This window comes from Euprymna scolopes, chromosome 7 (assembly GCF_053919585.1).
Source record: "Euprymna scolopes isolate OS-2025 chromosome 7, ASM5391958v1, whole genome shotgun sequence".
Taxonomy (NCBI): Eukaryota; Metazoa; Mollusca; class Cephalopoda; order Sepiida; family Sepiolidae; genus Euprymna; species Euprymna scolopes.
Window position 1 is genome coordinate 138,830,911 of NC_136488.1, and position 7,182 is coordinate 138,838,092.

Sequence of the window (7,182 nt, forward strand, 5' to 3'; positions counted from 1 at the left end):
ACAAATCCTTTCATTTATGAAGCTCGATGTAACTACAGAGCATATAACAAATAAATGACAAAATAAATTTCAAATTTCAAGATGTTGATCATCTTACCGTTTATTTCTTTAAGTTAGAATTGTGTGTGTCAATTTACTTAAAGGAATAAACTGTAAGATGGTCAGCATTTTTTACATTTGGAATATAGACTTTTTTCATTTATTTGTAATATATATATATATATATATATATATATAAATATATATATATATATATATATATATATATATATATATATATATATATATATATACACTAGTGCTACCAGATCAGTTTGTCTGAAGATACTGGCTTCTTGAGACGAAATGCACCTAACATTGATGCTTTTGTTTTTTTCTACTTCCTTTTGCAAAACTGAATTATTTTCTGCAAAACCCAAAACAAAACCAAAAACAACCCACCTTTCCCCACCCCCTTTTCCTTCTTTCCATTTCTCCGTTCTCTTTCCATCCCCCTCCCCACTACCTGGCTGGTTTCCTAACTTAAAATGTACCAAACAGTAATACTGTAACTCTTTTTCCTCTCCCATTGTAAAACTCATTCATGTTCTGCAGGGCAAAAACAAAAACGATAAAATCCACTATAAAACAAACAAACCAAACACTACAAACTAGTGATTGAAGATACAAAGAGCTTGAAGAATAAAAACGTTCTAAAAAATAACTGGATGCAACATGAATAATATTTCCAAAATAACTGAATTCGGCATTAAATAACCCGAAAAGAGGTTGATATGCTGTAAAACAAAACAACCAAACCTATGCAGCATTTCTTATGGACTCAGGCATAAGTCGACTTAAGGTGCTTCTGTAGTCCTGCGCCAAATATGCATTTATGGTTAAACAACCTTATTTTATTTAAAGGTTTTATATGTCTATGGATTTTGTTCAGATGGTAACGACTAAGACTGGTGCTAAATATTTTGGGTTCAGTTCTGGCAAGTCATGTTTTAATTTTACGTTTGAAATCACTTCTATATATTCAGTACAATGTAACAATCGGTAGAGAATTGGCTCTATAAGATGTAAGAAATTTCTTTCCTACCCGCTCAATTTTCCTCCCTGCAGAAGCAAATGAATTTCGCAAACAAAGCCATACCTTTAAACTCAAATTTTATTCACAATGTAACAGCAATGAAAGTTATTTGGTTCTGGTAAGTCCTTTTGCAAAACGGTGGCCGAATTTGCTTCCATACGCATGGAGCCTTTAGTTAGAATTCCTTTTGTTGGAATGTTAGTTCATTGTTCCTTTGGAAGGATCCGTGTTGTACATGGAGAACACGGCAGGAATGATGACGCCTATATTCAGGCATAAAGTGAGTCCCATAGGACTCATGAAGAAATAAGATAAGTTCCAATAATTGAATAATATCATGCTGAACGGTAATAGAATGTCCTCGTTGGTTTGAATAGGTTCAGCAAATAGGTTGTCTCTGTTTTTAGAGTTGAGTCCTTCGATCACCGACTGTTTGGTGTCCATGAATAAATTATCTTGGCTCCCTCGACAGAGGAGCCGCTGGGTTGAGTCTATCCCATTCCGTGTTTTTTCTTAGACTGAAAAATAAGCATGAATAAAAAATGGGCGCCAAGTCAAAAATCACCTGACACATTCAAATTTAAACCAATCACAGACCGGCTAGCAAACCATGTAGGCGGCCTGAAAGAAACATGGCGGTTGAATATGGAATTTCTCACAAAGAATAAATATGAAATCTGCATGGATTAAAATCTAATCATATTTTACGACCGGGCAACACCATGCGGCCTGGCAACAAAATCACAATTTCCAACATGCCGGGGTAACCTGGAATAGATTATATATTTATATTAAAAAATTATTTTCAATGTGTGATATGTTGTTTAAAATCTATTTATTCATTGCGTATGAATCAGATTATTGTAATATTAGCATTCGATTCTTTGATATCTTTCTAGTTAGAATTCTTTCTAGAAAGACATCGAGTACTTACAGGAGAGACCCAACTTTTCTAAATGAAAGTGTTTCTGTGGAATGAACTAGATTCGAACGTGGTACACACAAGATGTCAGTCCGTGTTCCTAATCATTTAGCCATCGTTATCTCTCATTGTTTAAAATGAGCAGACCAACGAACGTTTCTCTATCATTTCGTTGCTAGTTTGGTTTGGCTGGTGTATTGGTTGGCGTAGGAAATAGTTCGCACAACTCAAGATCATACAAAGGTACATAAAGCGCCCCTTCGTGCTGTGCTTGGTGAGTAAGTATGCTGGTCTTAGTTTCTCTATTGAGACGGTATCCTGTTTTCCACTTTGAATAACGGAAAAAGTTTTTTTTCAACGACTACTTGGAAAGGTTCTGAGTGCGTAAACAAAAAAGATTCCTTATTGCATCAATGCGCGCGAAAACGTGTCCACAACTGTGAAGATCCGTTGAGATTTACAGTTTTTTTTGTTAACGACCTAATTCATTCCTTCTGTTTCTGATTTTTTTTTTAGATGAGAATTGATAATTTGTATTATTTGGGCTATTCAAACTACCGTCTTGAATGTTATTATTACAGCGTTACAACCGACGTAAGAAGGCTATCACTTAGTACTGCTAACACATAGCACTTATATCTATTACGCCACAGTCCGAAACATAAGCAATAATCAGTTTCCACATAACAGCTTTCTGAAGGTTTAAGGTTCAATCCTCAGTGCAGGCGATACTAAGAATCAATTACGAATTACATAAGAGTTATAGCCAGTCATAGATAATAGTTTATACCGTGGGTTAAATAACTTTCATTCGATATCTCGTACAGATTCCTGAGTTGGACAGAAAGATTGCTACGTTCAACAAGATACATCAAAAGAAGGCTGGAGATTACATCGGCCGAAATGTTGTGCGAATAACAGTAGTCTGATGAATCCAAATAATTCATTTATTGTATGAATGTGTACTTGACTGACGAGCAATATGACGCCATCAAATACTGTTTTTTTCGAAATCGCGTTTGTTTTGAATTGAAAAGCATGCTTAATTTCAGAAGAGGTAGCCATCCTGTACAAGTTCTCGAGATGAAGACTTCTCAGTGGGTAGCTGTTCTGCACAGGTCCTGGACTTTATAATTTTGCAGGCAAAGTGCAAAAGATCCTTCACGTGTTTACACGAAAAATTTATGTTCGGGAATGCTCAAAGATTCAATATTTTCATGTAGCAATTCTGGTTTCTGATTGGTTACTAGCAGAACGTGGCTCAATTTTATTGGCCAGTTCCTATCGCCAGTATCTATAAGTAAAATCTTCCAACTTCCAGAGATTATACCTCATTATAACTGGGGATGGTCTCCTAGCGACTTCGGCTGCAGGGAGACAGGGTAGAGTACTCGCCAAGGATTCGTTCTTGACACTCAGCCCGACAGGTGAGGAGCCGGGACTGAGGTACACCGCCTGGGTAATACCCAGGAGTTCCACCCTCCCAGGCATTGCCACCGAGCTTTCCGGTGGGGCAAGTTTATTGCTTGCTGCCTGAGGCGCCCCGACCGGTGAATGCTGACGGGGTTATTCAGATAATTTTTGCGATTGCAGGAGTGCCCCTGCTTTAGGTCCCCACTTTCCCGGCCTTGTGCCAAATATTGCTGATGTGGGCAGCAATTTAAGTAACTACCTCTATTATATAAAAAATATTGCACAATATTTAACAATATTCTGCAATTATTTGATACCCGAGCTTTTTTTTTGGTTGTGTTTAAAAAAGATTCAATTTGCCATTGGCAAAGCATGATATACCTTATACTTATAAGCGTAATTTCACAAAACATTATTACATCGTCAAATCCGTCTAAAATTGTTTGTCATATTTATTTGTTATGGACAACCCAAAATTGCTTTTCAGTCCTGAAATATTATTTTGATTGTATAGATGTATCTTGCAAAGAATTTACGACGGGTCACACTGTACAGATGTATCTTGCAAAGAATTTACAACTAGTCACACTGTACAGATGTATCTTGCAAAGAATTTACGACTAGTCACACTGTACAGATGTATCTTGCAAAGAATTTACGACGGGTCACACTGTACAGATGTATCTTGCAAAGAATTTACGACTAGTCACACTGTACAGATGTATCTTGCAAAGAATTTACGACTAGTCACACTGTACAGATGTATCTTGCAAAGAATTTATGACTATTCACACTGTACAGATGTATCTTGCAAAGAATTTACGACTAGTCACACTATACAGATGTTTCTTGCAAAGAATTTACGACTAGTCACACTGTACAGATGTATCTTGCAAAGAATTTACGACTAGTCACACTGTACAGATGTATCTTGCAAAGAATTTACGACTAGTCACACTGTACAGATGTATCTTGCAAAGAATTTACGACTAGTCACACTGTACAGATGTATCTTGGAAAGAATTTACGACGGGTCACACTGTACAGATGTATCTTGCAAAGAATTTACGACGGGTCACACTGTACAGATGTATCTTGCAAAGAATTTACGACTAGTCACACTGTACAGATGTATCTTGCAAAGAATTTACGACTAGTCACACTGTACAGATGTATCTTGCAAAGAATTTACGACTAGTCACACTGTAAAGATGTATCTTGCAAAGAATTTACGACTAGTCACACTGTGCAGATGTATATTGCAAAGAATTTACGACTAGTCACACTGTGCAGATGTAAGTGATCGTTAATAAACAGAATGCCTTTTTTGTTGTTGTTGTTGTTTGCTTCTAGCATATATCCGACTATATTTATATAAGTGATGGGACGATTCCAATAATTTTCCCGATTCCGATACAATAACCGATTTTGTTTTAAAATTTCTCGATTTCTATAGAATCACAGATTCCGATTCCGATTCTTTTAAAATATCAAAATATTTTCCTAGAGATTAAAAAAAAAATTTTTTGATTACTGTAAAAATACACGTAATACGTCACATATTTTTGCAAACGTAAAAACTACACTATTTAATATTACTTTGTAATATATACATTAATTATGTTTGAACACACTGACGATAACCGTAAACTAAAAATATTAGAAGCATTATTAATTGGTCCCCCCCAAAAAAACAACCAAATATTAATAAAATAAATTTTAATAATAATGATACTAACGTCCTAACTTGCCTGTGAAAATACTAAAATAACTAAAGTTCAATATTAACCAATGAAATAACATTAAAATATTCATATAATTGACATAATTGATAATAACTAACAACAACAACAAAAAATTGTTCCAGAAGCAGTTTGGTTAATTATACCTGAATATTAATCCAGGCAGAATCGAAAGTACTTGGGCCTACAGTAAATATGGTGATTACATCAGCCAATTCTTGCCAGAAGCAAAGAAATTAATCCGGAAGATGGAAAGGATCAAAATTAGCATCAGTGGACACAAATTGTCTATATTATTAAATGAAGTATGCCTAAAAAAAAGAATGCTGCCTAATGTAAATAAAAAAGGTCTAATCAAACGAAAGCTCTCTGTTGTCTTCAACAACGTTTGTTTGATGAAAAAATGCAGCCTAAACACACACACAATATATATATATATTGTGTGTGTGTTATATATATATATATATATATATATATATATATATATATATATATATATATATATATATGAGCAAACAGTTGATAAAATATGCTAAAAAACACTTTGAAATGAGTTAAAAACATATTTAATCTGAAAAGGAAACACTATTTTTTTCCTTGTACACATTTTTGTGAATTATTCCATGGATTTCTGCCTACGGATTATTACGGACCATCTTCTTCCAATTACGGGATTTCCTTGGATTTTACTTGTACAAATGGAAATTCTTTTAACTTTCTTGAAGTTTTACATTTGGATTTTACCGTCACTGGATTTTTTTTATCTTCCACCAGAATATTCATGTGTAATCACCTTTTTCTTTACCATATCCCCTCTGCTTAACTTATTTTGTTTTCAAGTAAGATCTTTAACTTATTTGTTGTTTCATCAAATACTTCTGCATGCAAAATCCTATACCGCATTTTGCTAATTCCTACCCTCTGATGAGAAGGAGAGTATTTCTTCGAAACTCCGCGGATTAAGGACTATCCATTTATCTAGTGTTTCCTTTTCAGATTAAATATGTTTTTAACTCATTTCAAAGTGTTTTTTAACATATTTTATTAACTGTCTGCTCATATTATAAGCTTTATTTCCTATTTGGTTTTATCGAGCTTTTATATCTGGCTGAGATAATTTTATAAATATTAATTCTTTAATATTTATAATTTACCATCTTGGATCACTTTGGTAAATTCAATTGTAATTTTCATTTTATATATATATATATATATATATATATATATATATATATATATATATATATATATATACAGATACATACGTACATGTTACAAGTATATAAATTTTAAATAAATTTTATATATATATATATAAATTTTAAATAAATTTATATATATATATATATATATATATATATATATATACATGTTACAAGTATATAAATTTTAAATATAAGTGTGAAAATGCATTTTAATTTTGCTATTATATTCGTTACTACAATATATATATTACTTCATGAAGCAGAGTGATCTCCCTTGGATCTTTATGCATTTGGTCCATGTCTTGGTTTCGAAACAAACAGAAAACGTAACCGCAGAAAAACGCATTTGACGTAAGCAATCATTTAATTTCATTACTTTAGAAAACGTGTGTGAACACGTGCTCTTTTTTTTTTTTTTTTTTTTTGTCAAACCCAAAAGTGAAATATCGTGCATCTGCAAATTAACATTATGTTTAACTTTGCCTGAAAGTAGTGGGCAGTGTTAAGATGGCACTGTCGTTTACATCACAGCAGTGTAAAAATATTTGAATTAGGCTGACGAATAAAAAATATTTTACCTGCAAAGTTGTAAATTGTTTTTAAATAAATGCAATTGTTTATATGAAAGCTGACCTATATTCGATTGATTTTATTTTTTTATAAGCGGGGGTACTCGGCGTTGTCCGGGTCTGTGTAGGTGTAGTAAGGAGCCCAGGGGGGGGGAGATATAAAAGTGGTAGTAGTGAGGGGGGATAAAAACAACAGTAGGCAGTTTGGGTGAAGAGAGGTTTAAAAAAAATGGTGGTAGGCAGACAGGCTCGAACC